At 37.5% G+C, this 20569-nt stretch overlaps 1 protein-coding gene across 1 annotated transcript in view; it reads left to right on the top strand.

Annotated features, from left to right (window-relative positions):
* LOC125865077 (ferredoxin-1, chloroplastic) overlaps positions 1-20569 on the top strand; it is a 791835-nt gene that overhangs the window by 612429 nt on the left and 158837 nt on the right. The gene's annotated exons all lie outside the window — the stretch shown is intronic.

Below are 20569 nucleotides of genomic sequence, written 5' to 3'. Positions count from 1 at the left end.
TGAGAGGACTATGGTGTATTTCTCTAATGTCATAATTTCTAATAAAATGAATGTGCTCATAAGGATGCTAATGAGAAGGGTGACTAAAAGGGTTAATATAATGATGAATGCTTAACTTGGAAATGTTATTATGAGTTGCTTTCCTTGTCTTGACATATTAAATGTGAATGTTCCTTGTCTATGGTTATTGACTAAAGATGAGAATGAAAATGGTAAGTATGTCTATGGTGGCCTTAAAGTGGTACTTAGTATGAATGGTATTATGGGATGCCATTCCTACATTGCACAAGTATAACTTTGGGTTACTTAAGATGATGGTTCTAATGTGTTATAATGACTTATATGTTGAATATGCTTATGTCATATGTGTTTATACTAAAAGTGCATGATGTTTCTTAAATTTGGCATATAGCATGGTTTCAACCAAAATGTCCTTGTTAAGCATGATTTTTGCATGGCTATCATATTTAGTATATTTTTGTGCTAACCCTTATTTCTTCTATTTTTCTACAAAGTGTAGGTTCCGGATCTTAAGGTGACTTCTAGTGTTCAAAGCTTGGATTGATTCTCTCCAAAGCTAGGTTGTGAGTCCTCATGGTTCGAGGACGAAAGTTGTTTATTTTTAGTTTCTTTTATGTCATTTTACGGTTCGGACTATGTTGAAGGGTTGTGACCCTATCTTTAATTCAAGTTGTATTAGATGACCATGTGAGACAAAGTTAGACTTCCGCTATTTGTTTTTAAATAAAGACTTCGATTTTATGGATTAAAAGATTTAAATTTTGTACTATTTTCTTATGTCTTATGTTATGAATGCTATGAGGCTCTTCGGAGTCTTGTACACCGTGTACGTCGGAGGTGTAGGCTCGGTTCGTGATAATTTTTTTCTCAAAAAACTTTCTGAGGACATTCGTAATGAGTCGGGGAACCACCATGTATACTCACACAATTTTTTTAACACCTATTTCCACATTTACAAACTCATTTTTAGTAATTACCCAAAATAATCAATTTTTCGTGTGTTATAGACTATAGATCTCGCACCCAGAGCACCCAAAATGTTTTTCTAAAAAGAACTTATGAGGACCTCCGTAATGAGTTAGGGAACCACGACACATACTTGCAGCATTTCTTTATGCCTATTTCTGCATTTACAGGCCCTTTTTTAGGAACTAACCAAAATCATTTATTTTTCATGTGTTATAGCCCATGGATCTGGCGCCTTGGAAAACCCAATTTTTTTTTCTCAAAATACCTTATGAGTACCTCCGAATAAGTTGGAGAACCTTCACGTAAAGTGACAACATTTTTTAACGCCTATTTCCGGATTTGCAATCCCCTTTTGAGGAATTAGCCAAAATCCTCGATTTTTTGTGTGTTATACCCTTTTATGTGGCACCTAGAGCACCCAAAAAAATTTTCTCAAAAAACTTGATGATGACCTCCGTAATTAGTTGGGGAACCATCACACAATTTTTCGAACAACTATATCTGCATTTACTGACCCTTTTTTAGGAATTACCCGAAATCCTCGATTTTTTGTGTGTTATATATAGCCCATGGATCTGGCGCCCTGGTACACCCAACAAAAAAATCTCAAAAAACTTTATGAAGACCTCCGTAATGAGTTGAGAAACCACCACTTATACTCATACCATTTTTAACGTCTATTTCCGCATTTACAAGCCCTTTTTGAGGAATTACCCAAAATCCTCGCTTTTTCATATGTTATAGCCCACAGATCTGGCGCCTGGAGAACCTAAAATATTTTTCTCAAAAAAATTTATGAGGACCTTCGTAATGAGTTGGGGAACCACCATGTATACTCACACCATTTATTTACCGCCTATTTTCGCATTTACAGGCCATTTTTTAGGAATTACCAAAAAATCTCTATTTTTCGTGTGTTAAAGCCCATGGATCTGGCGCCCAGAGCACCCAAAATTATTTATTTAAAAACTTTATAAGGACCTCCGTAGTGAGTTGTGGGACCACCACGTAAACTCACACTATTTTTCTAACGCCTATTTTCGCATTTACAAGCCCTGTTTTAAGAATTACCAATAATTCTCTTTTTTTGTTTGTTATAGCCCATAGATCTGGTGCCTGGAGCATCCAAAAAAAATTTCTTAAAAATCTTTATGAAGACCTCCTTAATGAGTTGGGGAACCACCACATATACTCACACAATATTTTTTAACGCCTATTTCCTCATTTACATGCCCTTTTTTTTATGAAGTACCCGAAATCCTCGATTTTTCTGGTGTTAAAGCCTATGGATCTGGTGCCCTAGAGCACCCAAATTCTTTTATCAAAAAACTTTATGAGGACCTCTGTAATGAGTTGGGGCACCACCACGTATACTTACACTATTTTAAGGCATATTTCCGCATTTAGAAGCCCTTTTTTATTAATTACCCAAAATCCTCAATTTCTCGTGTAGTATATTTCCCATGGATCTGGCGCCCTGAGCACCTAAAAAAAAATTTCACAAAAAAACTATTTGCCGAACTCCGTAATGAGTTGGGGGAACCACCACGTATACTCACACCATTTTTAACGCCTCTTTCAACATTTAAAGGTCCTTTTATAGGAATTACCGAAAATCCTCAATTTTTCATGGGTGCTCATGGATCTAGTGCCTCGGAGCACCCAAAAAGTTTTTCTCAAAAAACTTTATGAGGACCTCAGTAATGAGTTGGGGAACCACCACGTATACTCACATTATTTTATAACTATATTTCCGCATTTACAGGCCTTTTTTTAGGAATAACCCAAAATCCTTGATTTTTCGTGTGTTAAAGCCCATGGTTCTGGCGCCCTGGAGCACCAAATTTTTTTTCTAAAAAAACTTTATGAGGACCTCCTTAATGAGTTGTGCACCCACCACGTATATTCACATCATTTTTATAACGTCTATTTTCATATTTACAATCCATTTTTTAGGAATTACTGGCGCCTCGGAGCACCTAAAAATATTTTCTCAAAAAACTTTATGCGGACCTCTGTAATGAGTTGGGTTACCACCACATGTACTCACACCATTTTTAACGCCTCTTTCAGTATTTAAAGACCCCTTTTTTAGGATTTACCAAAAATCCTCGATTTTTTTTGGGTTATAGACCATGCATTTGGTGCTCTTGAGCACCCAATTTTTTTTTCTCAAAAAACATTATGAGTACCTCCCTAGTGAGTTGGGGAACCACCACATATGCTCACACCATTTTTTGAATGCCTATTTTCGCATTTACAAGCCTTGTTTTAGGAATTACCCAAATTCTCGATTTTTCTTGTGTTATATGCCATGAATATGGCGCCTAGAGCACCCAAAATATTTTTCTCAAAAATCTTTATGAGGACCTTTGTAATGAGTTGGGGAACCACCACATATACTCACACCACTTTTTAACGCCTATTTCTGCAATTAAATGCATTTTTTTGGAATTACCCAAAATCCTTGATTTTTCGTGTGTTGTAGCCCATGGATCTGGTGCATTGGAGCACCCAATTTTTTTTCTCAAAAACCTTTATGAGGAACGGCGTAATGAGTTGGGGACGTACCACTATACTCACACTATTTTTAATGCATATTTTCGCATTTACAAAACCTTTTTTAAGAATTACCTAAAATCCTTGATTTTTCGTGTGTTATAGCAATGGATCTGTTGCCTGGAGCACCCAAACTAATTTCTCAAAAAGCTTTATGAGGAGCTCCATAATGAATTGGGAAACCACAACGTATACTCACACCATTTTTAACGCCTATTTCCGCATTTACATGCCTTTTTTTTTAATAACTCAAAAATATTCGATTCTTCCTATGTTATAGCCCATGAATCTTACTCCTCAGAGCACTCAAATATTTGTTCTCAAAAAATATTATTAGGACCTCCGTAATGAGTTCGGGAACCACCGCGATACTCTCACCATTTTTAACGCCTATTTCAGCATTTACAATCCCCTTTTTTAAGAATTACCCAAAATACTCATTTTTTGTGTGTTATAGCCCATGGATTTGGCACCCTAATCACCCAAAACTTTTCTCTCAAAAAACTTTTTGAGGACCTCCGTAATGAGTTGGGGAACAACCATGTATACTCACACCATTTTTTAACCCCTCTTTCTGCATTTAAAGGCCCTTTTTTAGGTATTACTTAAAAATCCTAGATTTTTTGTGTGTAATAGCCCATGTATCTGGCACCCCGGAGCACCCAAAATTCTTTTCTCAAAAAAACTGTATGAATACCTCCTTAAAGAGTTAAGGAAGCACATACCCACACCATTTTTAATACCTATTTCCGTATTTACAAGCCCTTTTTTAGGAATTACCCAAATTCTCGATTTTTCGTGTGTTATATCCCATAGATCTGGCGCCCAGAGCACCCAAAATATTTTTCTCAAAAACCTTTATCAAGACCTCCATAATGAGTTGGAGAACCACCACGTATACTCACACCATATTTTTAGTTCCTATTTCCGCATTTACATGCCCTTTTTGGAATTACCCAAAATCCTCGATTTTTCGTGTATTCTAGCCCATGGATCTGGCGCCCTGGAGCACCCAAAAATCTTTTTCTAAAAAAACATTATGAGGAACTTAGCAATGAGTTGGAGAACCACCACGTATACTCACACCATTTTGAAAGCCTTTTTCCGCATTTGCAAACCCTTTTATAAAAATTACCCAAAATCCTTAATTTTTTGTGTGTTATATAGCCCATGGATTGTCGCCTAGAGCATCCAAAAAGTTTTTCTCAAAAAACTTTATGCGGACCTCTGTAATGAGTTGGAAAACCACCACGTATACTCACACCATTTTTAACGCCTATTTCCACATTTACAGGCCTTTTTTAAGAATTACCCAAAATCCTCAACTTTTCGTGTGTTATTACCCATGGATCTGGCACCTCGTAGCACCCAAAATTTTGTTCTCAAAAAACTTTATGAGGACCTCTATAATGAGTTGGGGAACCACCACGTATACTCACACCAAGAAGGCTTCTTTCAATTCAGACCAAGTCCTAACTAAATCATCAGGCAGTTCATTCAGCCAATTTGTCACCTCCCCAGTGAGAGACAACAGAAATAGTCTCTGTCTTATAGTCGTATGACTAACCCTAGAAATTTCCTGTGATTTGCATATTGCCATGAAGTTCATTAAGTGCTAGTTGGCATCATCACCAGTTGCACCTCTGAACATACCCTTCATGTTCAGCAGCTGAATTATCGTGCTAGTAATCGTTAATTTCACACCTGGAGGTAATGCAGGTAGCACTATTGCTCTGGTGGCTCCAGCTCCATCTAAGTCCAGATCATCCTTTTCAAACACCATATGGGCTGGTTGTTATGCCCGACCCATTTGAGCTAGTGGTTGTCGGTGGGGAGGAGCTATCTCTTCCACTCCTTCATGTTCCTCCACCACCCTAGGTGGGTCATTCGCAACATTTTGTTGAGCACCTCTAGCAGCTTTCTCAATCTCAAGTCCATGTCTCTGCCTATGAGCCTCAAGTTCCTGTGCATTCACCATACCGCGGATAGTTTTTCTCAGTTGCGTATCGTAAGGAATCAAAGGATCTCCCTTACTTCTGGTATTTGGCATGCACTGTTGAATGTACCTGTCAAAGACACAGCCAAAGAACAAAACTTAAAATTAGGAAATATAACTACAATTTGAATAATTTCTAGTAAAATATTTCTTAATTCAAATTCCCCAGCAGCGGCGCAAAAAATTGATACGACCAAACTTACACTTCAGTTAAGAAGTATAAGCGGTCGAAGTCAATTTATAGAACTCAACATGAGTTGAGGTCGATCCCATAGAGAATGTACTTATAGAAATAGTTTCAGTGTCGCTTTTATTCAACTGTTGTTATTATTTACTAAAGAAATTGACAACGAAATGTAAACTGGGTTTCGTTGTAATGTCAAGTTACTAAAATTTGTTATAATACTCAGATTAACACAAGTAACGGCATTTTAACTTCAAGATTGTAATGATAAATGAATGAAACTAGGGTTGTGTTTTCGATGACGTTCTATCTAGTGTTGATTCGTCAACAAGTTTCAAGCGATTATTTCTTTGTGAATTATCAGCGAGTTAAATGTATCCAACACCTTTCAGTCTAGTTAGATAACTCTCGCTCAAATCCTCTCGGTCTTTGAGTGTTATCAGATTTTACCCTCACATATTTTGGTGTCAAAATTCTCTTCTCTCGAACTCAAAATTTTACTCCAAACCAACAAGTTAACTCAACTTTTTCCTAACTACCAATTTTCTCTTGAACAATTGATAGATACAGGCAAGTTCTAATGCGTGCACTCATTAGAAAGAATGAAGAACCAAAGTACGAATTATATTTTGCAAATAATAATCACACTCTACTCGTTTTGTGAATCTACACTTCGATTCCTGTCATAGTTCCCACAACCTTAGTTGTGGTGTTTACTCATGCTTTCAATTAAATACGCAAGAATAAGTATTGAGTTCATTAAAAGAGATTACTTACGCAGATTGCAAATTCAAAGAAAGCTTGTTATTCAAAACAAAATTAAACTTCAAGTCTTGATCCAATGTTAATCGATAAAAACCAAAAGTAGAGAATAAGGAAAGTAGTCTATTGTACAAGATATGACGAGATAATTCAAAAATTAAACATAATTAATTCAAATGGTCTGTGTAAAAAGAGTCCTACTAGAAGTAGGATTGAAATATCGGGACTTTTCACGGACAGCAGGACGGTTCGTCATGAGCTTCATGGCCCGTGAGGCCTTCCGTGGTCTCACACTTAGATAGTTTGAGACCCTTTTTATCCTGATCTTTCATGAACCACAACACGAATCATTAAGGGGACCACGACCCATCTGGGTGTCTGTGGTCCTTACTTAGTTGTACCATACCTAGTTCCTCCATGCCTTCACGCAGGTTAACCTTCACGAACTGCATCACGAACCGTCATGAGCGCCATGACCCATTTGGGTGTCCAAGGTCCTTACTTAGACATACCAAACTTAGCTCCTCAATGCCTGTACACTGGAAATCCTTCACGAACTTTAGGACGGACCTTAAAAGAGACGATGGTCCGTCATAGTCTCCATGGTCTTGACTTGATCAAACTCAGATTTCCTTGCTGACACTGCTTCATCTCCACAAGCCTCCAGTCGTCTCGTCATCATGACCACAACCCGTCTGGGGCTCAGTGGTGTATATTCGAGGATATTTTGCTTATTCTTTCTATCTCCCGTGTCTAAGTATTTTACCTATTCAACATTACCAAGCACATCATATCCACATAAAAACACTTGGTTCTAACATTAATCCTTGGTCTTGAGAGTCAGATGTGTTAAGATTTCGCGGCACATCAACACCCTCAACTTAGAACGATTAGTTGTCCTCAAGTGACGAGAAAGACAAAGTCGTTGACGCTCAACTACCCGAAACCTCTTCCTAACATGCAGTAGCTAACTCGACCACAACTTGTATCCAAAATCATATATCTAACATGCAAGGATCAATGCATGATATCCCATTTCTCACAGTCAACCATGCTTATGCTCGTGTACATTATCAGCCAACACAATTTTACTATCAAATGTAAACATAGTGTCCTCACACCAAAGAAGTCTCACACACATGATAATTGGGACTAAATTCATTTCAGTACATCCTAGCATCCACACATTTTTTTTCTTTATCTTTTCAGTTTTTTCTTCTACTTTTTATGTACATTCCTCCTGATCAAGTGAGTAATTAGACTTTGTTCTTTAAAGATGACTGAGTGAACCTTCCTTTTATACTTTTCCTTTCTGCTCGGGGTGTAATCACCCTCAACTTAGGCTTTTGGCCTGAGTTGTGGCATCGTATCTTCGGAGACCCAAGGATATGATATCAAATGGGTAAGAACAAAATTAGTTTCAAGGCTCAAATAGGGTTCAAGGGTCATGCTTTACATTTGGTGGTTTATTTTTGGGTTTAAGTGGACTTAGACCATCTCCAACCAAACACCAAATTTTACACCAAATTCTATTTGGTGTAAAATTTGGTGTTTGGAGCTCCAACCCACACCAATTTTTACACCAAATTTGGTGTAACACTATCCATCACACCAATTCACCTTTTGAATATTTTAATATTATTTCATTATACAAACTTTTAATTAACCATTATATAAATTGTATTTTTTTTATTAAATCTCTTGTATATTTAATTTTTTTATGTAATATTTTTATAATATTAATTTTAGATATAAAAATTAGCTTTTTTATAAATTAATTTTTCTATATAGGACTTTTTTTTAAAAACTAAATTTATGTTAATTCTACAATAAATTATAATTGGATATAACTACAATTAACCTTCACAAAAATTAAAAATGCAAACATTGTTCATATTGAACTACGTAATGCATTAATGGAGCATTTATGGGAGGACTATAGTGATATTGAAAATTGAATATTTGTGTAGAATATAAAATAATATTTTCAATTATGTAATGTTTATTTAATTGTATTTCATTAATGATTTCACTTTTATTTGTATTATCCATTATTATGTATAATGTATAATATTTGCTAGCAATTTATATTATTTAAAAAATTATGGTACAAAATAATTTTATATTAAACGATTATAAAAGGAAATAATATGAATTATATATGGTGAATGTTTTAAAAAGAATTTGTTTTATGAAATAAGAAATAATAATATAATAATGAAAAGAGAAAAATATTCTTTTTTGGTGTAAAATTTAGTGTAGTGGGTTGGAGTTGATTACACCTAAAATAGTGTTGACACCAAATTTGGTGTAAAATTTGGTGTTTGGGTTGGAGATGCCCTTAGCAAAAATGGCCTACTAATCACTTCCTATCCAATTATTCTCAGATTCTAGCAAGACTACCCAGGCAAGTTCTAGTTTATGCACCTAGTATTAGACTTCATGCAAACCTCACACGCACATGACACATGTCTACATTTTCCAGTTTCTTAGTTAACCAATTTATGTTTCATGCTAGCAATGTTCAATACGTGAGTATCTAGGATGTCTTATAAAGAGTCTAACAGTCAAACTTTCGGGTTAAGGACTATTTGTTAGTATTCCAGAAACAACACAAGCTCAGAATTTAGTTGTTGATGTTGCTAGCACTTCTTCACAACTCCAAACACACAGAATTTTCACACAATTTTTTTAAACACAAAAAGAAGCAACCTCCATGCATGGTGACATCTAATGGCAGGTAGCTCACCAACCCCTCCCCATACAAAAAGACTTTTCCCTCAAAGTAAAGAAATAAACACAAGACTAGGGTTGTAAGAAGTGGTCATACATGCGACACCCTAGGTGCCAGTAGTCGGTGTAGCATCGGCACCCTTATCAACGGGTGCGCTCTCAGAAACCTAAACTTGGTCAGGCTGACTCCTATCACGGGGCTGATATGGCACTACTAGAAGCGCCAGCTACCACTACATCTCGCCTTTGCTGCTCAAGTGTTGCTTCTTTCTGAGCTAGTTTCCTAGACTCCTTGCATGCTCTCTTGTGCTGCCTCATTTCCTCTTTGGAGAAGTTTGTTGGCAGCTCCCCATAAGAATCCCCAACCTTCTGCTTTCTCTTGTTGGATTTCTCTTTAGGTACGTCACCCCAGATGTCGTCAAGTGCCTGACTGGTGGGAGGCTTATTGAACAGGATCATCAAGGACTCCGGTACAACAAAAAGAGGTACATTAATTGGCTTGTTGGGCAGTTTTGCAATTTCAGCTCGTATCTCTACCAACTGTGCCTTAAACTCCTCAGAATCTACCGAACCTTCACCCTGTAATTGATTTTGCACATGGACCTCGAGACCGTCAATCCTATCTTTTAGCACGACAAGTTCTTTCCGCATCTCATCCTTCACACACTTCTCCACAACTAAAACATCTCTCTGTACTACTGGAGGTAGTTTGAAAAAATCTGGTCTACAATGAACCAGGTCTACCTCTGATCTACAACCAATCTTTCAAAAATTGCAGTAGGTATGGTGATGAAAGTACTTGTAGCCTGAGAGGCTAAAGCTGGTGGTGGTGCTGTACCGACATCTAGTTAGGAAGCTGCATCCTGCTTACTACTGTCATCAGCTCGTGGCATGTCAACTAGTATATATGGTACTACTACTAGTGGTCCCACCAATCCAGATTTGGCAACAAAAAGGTGATTAGTGACATCTTTTATTTTGGATATCGCGATGACCTTGTATGCCTCAATCCATTTGTCTATTAGCTTATTGGGAGGAATATTAGCTTGCAGGCACAGTTTCCATATTAGACAGGGAAATGGTAAACCGACTCTCTTATTCAGTGCTTTGTCTTGCATTTCTGTGGTGGTGATCCAACCTACATTGATGGGGTAACCATCCATGAGGCAAGCGACCAGTGATGCGAAAGATGGTGACAAAGTATTATCATTTGCGGTAGGCCGCAATTGTGCATGAACAACAACCAACCAAACCTTTGTCGGGAATGACAGCAACGCCTTAGTAATCTGCACATGTGTCCTTGCTACCCATGCTGCATTCTCACCCTCTGAGGTAATCAACCAACCAATCCAGCGAATGACCCGCTCTCGTGAACTATGATCCTCCATCTCATCCTTACTCGTCACTACATGGTGTTTACCTTCAAAACGACCAACCGAGAATGGTGTTTTATATTCCAGACCATACAGCTTCCTACTGATCGTGGCTTCAGAGATATCCACGGATTTGCCCCTTACTACTACCAAATTAAGTGGTCCCCTTATACTGGTGAACGTTGTATGCTCCCTCTTTATTGTTTTAGTGTCAACAACAAAATTCATCAATGTAGCTGCATAAGTGGCATAGAATTCTCATGTCAGGTGGCGGGAAAATCTCCAGGTGGGTTGTTCATCCATTCGAAGTGATGCATTTTGAAAATCCTTTAGATATCTGGAAATGCCTAGATATTCGGTACCACTACTCAAGTTTTAGGTATGATTGGCCTTCCACAAAAACCGCCCAACTTGGACACTATCCCATTCTTGAAGAAATCTTCCGACCTATTCACATCCACATACAACGAAATAAACCAATTATCTATTACCTCACCACTGGGTAAGATTCATATTGGTGAACATATTAGATCATCGGGACCCAGTGATGTCGTCATCATCATCTCCTTTGGCATCTTCTTCTTCTTATGCTCCCATTTTGGTTTCCGCTCCTACTTCTGGTTGAGGTTCAGTTGCACTCTCCTGAGAGCTGTTATCAGAAACCTCACCACTCCCAGACTCACTACCTTCCCCTTCATACTGAGAAGGAGTATTCTGTAAGATAGAACTCCTTGTCCGTGATCTAGTAGCTCGAGTGGAGTGATCTTCAATTGCAGTATTTATTTGTACATCTGAGCTACAAGATTCCGCCTCATTCGCACTTTGAGTTGGGTAAGGATGTGGTAAGGTATGTGGCAGTACAGTCTTTCTTCGTGGCCCCATAGCACCTGAAAAGACAAAAATGGATTAGTAATTTAACTAACTAAAATGACATAATAACGGGTACTAAGACTTCCCTTGGTTACATGCATTGTGACGTCTTGCCTTAGAATGTCGTCACCCAATCTATCATTGGGAAGGACCACATATTAAAAATGAGAAACTTGATTACTTATGAAGAAAAGAATATGAGTATACTATTTTTTTTATACAGAGGCCATTACGGGTCGTAGTGGGTACCACACTCCTTGATGTCCCTCGTAAACATGAGTCAGTACCAATGTTCATCAGTGACCTTCACTGGTTATAGTTCACAGAGGGCTTCACGGTCTGTGGAGTGAACCAAGGTCTTTTTGGTCCTTGTGAACTTAGTAGTGTTCACTTAATTTTCCAAGTGTGGACCACGAGTGGTTTCACCGCCCGTGTCTCCCTACACGGTCTATGAAGCCCCCCTCCTGGACTAACACTTGGTCCAATTTTCGGATACATATCTTCCCGTACTCAATTATCAGCACACAACCCCAAATTTATGAGACATTTTCTCACATGGATGCAACTAATCTACCAAATCTCACCAACCATTATTCAAATAAGAGCAATATTTGTCTATTACGAACATACCCATATACAAACATTTATCTTTTCTCAATTTCAACATAATTTAATTGCAAAACTCACATGGGCATAATTTACTTACGCAATTCGGACTCAAATTCACACTTATATCATCATACATCACTAACCCCATACAAATTAATCATACCGACAAAAACAAATCACCAATTTCAACATATCCACAACATACAAACTCTAAAAATCAATTCATCAAGTGAGAATATTGAAAATCAAACAAACATTAGTAGTTCTAACTTGATTCTAGATAAGATCAAACTTATATCATGTAGGGAGATGAACTTACTTCAATATTTGCCTAAATTTTCGTACTAGTATGAAGAGAGGAACTCCAAGGATGATTTCTTGCCAATATAGAACTAGGGTTGGAATTCAATGTTTGATTTTGGAGTTATGGGGGATGAGAAATTGTTTAATAGCACTCTACATAGTTACACGTGATAGAAAAGAGGAAGAAATCCGATCCTTCGCGCTTTGGGGACTATATAAAACGTTTACAAACATTTTAAAATGTGCGCGAGTCGAGTCGGGTTGGGTTGGAACTGGTCTTGCCGACTTAACTCATGACGGACCGTCATTGTGCTCGTGAGGAGCACCACGTCCGTGTGAGTGCTCGTGGACATTTCTTCGGTTAAAGAACTAACCTGAGGTTCACGAGAGGCTAAACAACCTGTACAGGGTCTGATGGACCGTAAATCCTTCCGTGAACCTATTGTTGCATTTTCTACTAGCTCCTCTAAGGCTACTGGTGACTGAGACGGGTCGTGAGGTTGCTCGTGAAGAGCATCACGGCCCGTGAGGGTACCCGTGAAAAGCTTTTAGATCCCAGCTCCTTAGTTTTTTGTCCAACTCTTTCCTACACACACCAACACACAGTGACACCATAAAAACAATGAAAAATATGCTAAAATGTAAACTGCCTATTACATTTACAATCATGGGTTGCCTCCCAAGAAGCGCACAATTTAACGTCGCGGCACGACGCAAGTTACTTGATTACTCAGACTTCATCAAGCTTGCATTCCTCCACTATTTTTACTTCCTTTAGGATTCCTAAGTATGTCTTGATTCGCTGACCATTGGCTTTGAACCTCTCACCTTAGTAATTCTCAAGCTCAATCACACTCGACTGAAATACATGAGTTGCCTTAAATGTCCCAGACTATTTGGATCTCAATTTCCCAGGAAATAGACGAAGTTTGAAGTTGAAAAGTAGCACCAAGTCACTAGGACTAAAAGTCCTTTTTCTCAATGTGATTATCATGATACAACTTCAGCTTTTCCTTCTACAGTGCAGACCGCTCATAAGCCCTTAAACGAAATTCATCCATTTCATTTATCTGATTTAGTCTCAGGTTCGCTTCTTCAATCTAACTGAGGCTCAACTTTTTAAGTGCCTTATGCTCCAACTCAACAGGCAAATAACATGCATTTCCAAACACCAATTGATATGGAGACATACCAATGGGTGTCTTGAAAGTTGTCTGATATGCCCACAGAGCATCATCCAACTTCCTTGCCCAATCTGTTCTTTTGACATTTTGCCAATATTGTTTTGATCTCCCGGTTCGATACCTCGACTTGACCACTTGTTTGCGGATGATACGGTGTTTCCACCTTGTGCTGTTTAACCCCATATTTGGCCAAAAGTGCACTAAACACTTTATTATAGAAATGTGAGCCATCATCGATGATAATCACTCTAGGTGTGCCAAACCTTGAGAATATGTTCTTCTTCAGAAAACCAGCAACATTTTTACCATCATTTTCAGTCAAGTTGACTGCCTCAACCCATTGCCTTAGATACACATCACAACCCTTGACTAAGTCAATTGAATCATGATGGATTGTAAGCAAGTAGTACCTTCTGAGCAGTCTGTGCACCCCCATGATGACCACCTATCAGAGAGGAGTGACATGCTTCTATGATATTCAGCATCTCAGCCTCAAGGGTAAATCACATGATCATGTTCTCAGCACACACCCTGTATAAATATGTTTCATCCCAGAAATACTTTCCCACATCATGTAGGAATTTTTTCCTTTGTTGGAATGTCAACCCTTCAAGCATCAACTCGTTGACAAGAAAATTAGCAAAGTCAGCTAACCAAGGAATGAGATCAAGAGTGGCTGCTAATACCTGCTCATCTGGGAATGACTCATTTATGTCTAACTAAAGCTCTTCTTTCTTCTCTGCCTCCAACCTAGACAGGTGATCAGCCACCTGATTTTCACAATCTCTTATATCTTTGACTTCAAAGTCGAATTCTTGCAGTAACAACACCCATCTTATCAATCTCGGTTTTGACTCTTTCTTTGCCATTAAATATTGCAATGCTGCATTATCAATGTATCACTCTAGTGCCCAACAAGTAGGCCCTGAACTTCTCAAATGCATGTACCATAGCAAGTAGCTCCTGCTCAATAATAGTTGTAATGTGCTCCATTTAGCGATTTGCTAGCATAGTAGATCAGATCACTACTAAAAAACTACAGAAACGAATGCCAAAAGCGACGGACTGCATCACTTTTTTGGTCAAAATCGACGAAAAAGCAGTGCAGTCATGTCCATCACTTTTTGGCTCGATGTTTTTCAAAAAGCAACGGACTCCGTCACTTTTTTTATATTTTCATTTATTTTTTATTTCCAAAAAGCGACGCAGTCCGTCGCTTTTCTGAAAATTAATTTTTTTAAATAACCAGAAAAGTGAAGGACTAAAGGACCCTGTCCGTCGCTTTTCTGGGTTTCTTTGAAAAAAATAATGCAAAAAAGTGACGGACAAATCCATCATGTCCGTTGCTTTTTTTTGCAATTTTTTGGAAGCAAAAACTGGCAAACAAACAATATAATGTAAACACACAACATATACAACATCAAACTTAAATAACTTTTCAAAAATATCTAAATCATAATACAAAAACCTATAAAGTGTTTTAAAATGTGTTTGAAAAGAAACCTGAACTAGGGAGTGGCATCTACAAAATCATCCTCCTCCTCCTCACTGTCATCGTCGGTGTCCTCGATAGGAGAAAATATAGTAGGTCGACGAGCGAGGTTCAGCACTTGTTCTTTGATTTCCTGAACGGTCTCACTCTTGCTTTGTTGTTCAGCTACTCTTCTCCGCTCTGACTCTGCCAGTGCCGATGTAAGCTGTGCTATTTGAGCAGACATAGCAGCAATCTGAACACAGTCAAGTGCCTCGGCTTGACGTGACGATCCAATACCTTGTAATCATGACAGGAGTCATCTTACATCATTTTGAGAGCCTAGACCATAGACTCTACCCTTGTGTGTCCCCCCTACCACTTTCTCTGTCTAAATTTTGGTGGACAGTTCAGGTGTCATTTGGACCGAACTATCTAGATTCTCAACGATGTACTGATGAAACTCATTCTGCAATATTAAATTGACATCAATATATATACATATCATAAATATATTCACTATTAATATATATTATTCATATTAAATAACTTATAAAAGTTCGTTCGGCCCTTTCCTCGACCCACACATCCAGATCCGACTCATTTTCTTTCTTCTTCACATGAGTCTTCTTGAAAACCTCCGCTCCAATGGGAGTGCACCCCAATTCTTTTTCCTGTAAGTAAAAACTGAAATTTTTAACGATATATATGAATCAATAATTATTTATTTAAAAGTTTGAATTAGAACTTACCATCTCTCTTGTAATTGTTCCAACGGTCTTTGCACCTCCGATGTGCAACTAGTCACCCATTAGACTGCCTCTAGCCTTTCTGGCTTGTTCGGACATTGCCTTAAACTTATATGTGTTCCAATACACACGGAAATCATTAATAACATGAGGCAACATCCAACCCGGACGTTGATCAGTATCCCGAACTTTTTTTAGCCAGCTAGACAGTCTCGCGGATGCCCTCCTCTCAAATGTGGTCGCAATTCCCAATTTGTACCTCAACTCCCAAGTACACATAGTTTGAAAAAAAAATTGAATAGCGTTAATTAGATCAATAGTAAAAAATAAAGTAAAGTATACTAAAATTATTAAACTTAACTAAAAAATATATACCTTAAATTCATTAAACATCACTTGGTGTATACTGTTTGGAATCTCGCTCCAAGAGTGATAAGCCTATGTATAAAGTCTTCCAACACAGTCTTTTAAAGGCCGGGCAGCATCGTTTGCAGAATGCCACCTGAAAAACACATAATAAATATGTTAGTTCATGAATAATATATTAAAGTATAAGAAATAAATAAAATAAAGTAACAAATAGATAACAAAAAAAACTTACGATGATCCATCCGGCTAAATCATGAATCTACCAAGTCTGTCCTTTTGCCCAGGAGCTAGAGCAGGCATCTCAGCATCTAGTGTAGCACTAGGTGCAGTAGAAGGTGATACACTAGGATGCACAAAACGTTGAGTCAATGGAGGCGTACCAGCCATAGCATCTGACTGCTTGTTACTAGAATCTACAATCCTCATGGTAGATAACTGAGAAGATGTACCTGTGGGAGATAGAGTACCATCCGATATCCTACCTGTCGATAAGTCGATGATAATTAGGATACTATGCCCGAGGATCCACCGTACCAAACGAAATAACAAATAAATGAGTATCATGAGTGATGCGCTCGGGCGCAGAAGAATAGATCCTAGAATATCCTCAGGATCTATGGGTCTCCTAGACTTCTTCTTTTTAGCCTTATTAGTCTGGCTAACTCCAATATGCTCGCGATGTATATCACCGTCACTGCCTGATGACATCTGTATGCAAATTTGCATGTATAATATATAAAAATCATAAATTAAATAAAATTAGCAAAATAAATTAACTTACATATACTAGCTTTCATTCTACTACTTTTACTCCTCGCTTGTTTCAATTCCATCATTCTCCCATTCTTCCTCCCAAGTTCTTTCATTTTTCATTATCATCCCATTCTTTGTCATCAAATAATTCATTTTCCTCATTCTCAGATATTTCTTCCTCAACATTCAATATCTCATCATCAGATACTTCTAATATGTGTTGAGGATATTTTAGTGTGGTTTCCAATTCAATATCAACTTGTTGATGAACAATTGCAACATCCTTTTGATACGCCACATCTAAGATATTGTCAACCTTAGTTTTTATAACAACCCACCAATCAGCTTTGTCTCTATGCAATGGATATGGAGCGTAATACACATGTTTAGCATTTTGTGCAATAATAAAAGGATCATAACTTATGTATATCCTGGTGTGCTTAACTTCAACTATATTATGTTGATGGTCCACCTTTGTGCCTCTCTGTGATGGGTCAAACGACTCACACAGAAACAAAACAATTTTCTTCTTAGGCCAACCTGAATACCTCACTTGAATAATCTCATGAATGACACCATAATATTCAATATTTTGGCCAGTACCATCAACATCACCTTGTATGTAGACACCGCTATTATTTGTTTTCTTGTTCCTAGAAACTTCTTCAGTTTGAAACTTAAAACCATTGACACAATACTTATTCATTGTTAGTACTTGAGATTCAGGTCCAAGTGCTACTTCTTTCACTAATTGCAAATGTTGGACACTTGAGTATTCATCGTAAACCTACGTGATTGTTATTTCAAGTAATATAATTTAGTATAACATGAATAAATTATTAAAAACTTCGTGATTTAATGTAAGCTTGCACACTTACATAGTTTGTTAGCCATTTGGAAAATTCTGTATAGATGGCTTCATTACCCCATGTGTTTACGAACAAGCTAATCATTTTACATTCAAGTATTTCATTAGTTAATGAACACTTATTAGTATGTAATTTTATAACATATTAATAACACTTACTTGAGATATGATTGAATCTCTGGACAATTAAGCAAAATATGTGTCACAACTGATTGCATTTCCATATTAGTGAAGTCTCGCTTTCCTCGCTCTTTAGATCCTCGACCATTTTGATTAAACATTGATAGCGGTGGAAATAAAGGATCAATATTGCCTTCATCATTGCGATTGGGCCTGTTTCTCCTACATGACACATCATCACCAAAGTAATAAGAATAAAAATCACCAGTTTCTCTCCCAATATGACCTTAAACAGTTGATCCTTCGATCTTTCCCCTTTGCTTAATTGTTTGTTTGGAACTGCCAATTTCTCTACATGTATATATGTGTATAATAGACTTGGTGAATATATAGAACTTAGTGAATATTTAAAAATTGATACCTCTCAAATGGATACATCCATCTTGTTTGGACCGGACCTCCGAGGCGGGCCTCTTGTACAAGGTGAATTGGAAGATGCTCCATCACATCAAAGAAACCACATGGAAATATCTTCTCCAACTTAGTAGTAATAACAAGAATATTTTATTCCATCCTGTCTAAACTTCTCTCCAACAACTTTCCAGAACACAAATCTTTAAAAAAAAGATTTATCTCTGTGATTGGTTTCCATATCCTTCCAGGTAGATGGCTAAAAGCGATAGGAATTAAAGTTTCAATGAACACATGACAATCATGACTTTTCATACCTATCAATTTTACTTCATTCATATCTGCCCACTTTCCTAAATTCGAAGCATAGCCCTCCGGCATCCTCAAATTTTTAACCCACTCACAAATTTCACATTTCTCTTCCAATGTGAATGAAAAGCTGGCTTTGGGCTTAACTATTTTACCATTTTGTAATTCTTGCAGCCATAACTCTTTTCTCCTACAATATTCCTTTAAGTCCATTCTAGCTTTTCGATTGTCTTTTGTCTTACCCTTAACATCCATCACTGTGTTAAACAAATTGTCAAAATATTTTTTTTCAATATGCATCACATCAAGATTTTGCCGTAGCAGATTGTCCTTCCTATACGGCAACTCCCAAAATATGCTTTGTTTGGTCCAATTATGTTCAACACCATATCTAGGAAGTCTAGAAGGTGAAGCTTTTGTAACTTAAGGTAATTGAGAAACTTTCTCCCAAATTTGATACCAGGGGTGGGGAGGCACTTTCAATCTTATTTTTCCTAAATTCATTTTTCATCTTTCTAAACTCATGGTCCATTGGCAAGAACTAGCGATGACAATCAAACCATGTATTTTTTCTGCCATGCTTTAAAGTGAATGCCTTACTATTTTCCATGGAATACGAACTTGCTATCTTTGCAACTGTCATCCAACCAGACAACATCCCGTATGCAGGAAAATCATTAGTAGTCCACATTAATGAAGTAAGCATAACGAAATTATGCTTAGTTGATATATCATAAGTCAAAACGCCTTCAACCCACAATTGTTTGAGCTCATCTATCAATGGTTGTAGATAGACATCAATCAACCTTTTTGGATTACGAGGACCTGGAATAACACAACTTAGAAATATGTAGGGACTGGTCATGAACATTTCTGGAGGAAGATTATACGGAGTAAGAAATACTGTCCAGCATGAATAAGGCGAAGCAGCATTACAGAATGGTGTGAAGCCATCTGCACACAACCCCAATCTAATATTTTTTGGTTCACTAGCAAAATCAGGATATACATTATCAAAATGCTTCCATACTTCGCCATCAGATGGATGAGACAAGACACCCGGTGGCCTTCTATATTCGCGATGCCATCTCATATGTGGGGCAGACATCATTGATGCATACAACCTCTTTAACTTAGGAATAAGAGGTAGATGATGCATCGCCTTAATTGGGACCATCTTTCCAGCCAGAGTCCTTTTATAACGAGCATGTCCACAAAACTTGCAATTTTCTATTTCACTATGAGTCTTATAAAACAACATACATCCATTAACACAACAATGAATTCTATCATACGTCAATCCTAACTTGGAAACCAAACGCTTTGCCTGATAGAAGTTCTTAGGTATGTTAAACTCTGGATTAACTAGTTCACCCAAAAGATCAACCATTGAGTCCATAGACACATTAGAAACATTCCTATCTGATTTAATATTGATTAATCTAACCACAACTGACAAAGCAGGATGTGGCCTCCCTTCACATAATGGATGACTAGATTCTTCTAATTGATCATAGAAGCATCTTGCTTCTTCATTAGGAGCTTCATCAAAATATTGTTCGGGTTCCATCCCACCTTGAACCCCGAAAGCATCATTGATCATTTCATGAACCCTATCATGTTCAACCCTATCATCATGTTCAACCCTAATTTGACCATGTGGTGCAAGCATATTATATTCATCCACAGGCATCGAATTATAAAACATACCATTCAATCCATATCTTTCTCCATGATCAATCAATACAAAATATCTAGGCTTAAATACATTACGGTACAAATGAACCATGACTGTATCTAGTTCAAAAAAATTTAAGCACCTACATGCACTACAAGGATACCTAACCAATCCATTATTCTTGAAAATGTCAAGTTTCGTTGTATGTTCAATAAAATTTCTAACGCCGTCAATAAACTCAGGTTTCAAACCAGCACATGTTTCATAATGCATATTAT

Source organism: Solanum stenotomum, chromosome 5, assembly GCF_019186545.1.
Source record: "Solanum stenotomum isolate F172 chromosome 5, ASM1918654v1, whole genome shotgun sequence".
NCBI classification, from domain to species: Eukaryota; Viridiplantae; Streptophyta; class Magnoliopsida; order Solanales; family Solanaceae; genus Solanum; species Solanum stenotomum.
This window is presented reverse-complemented; position numbering and strand designations above follow the sequence as displayed.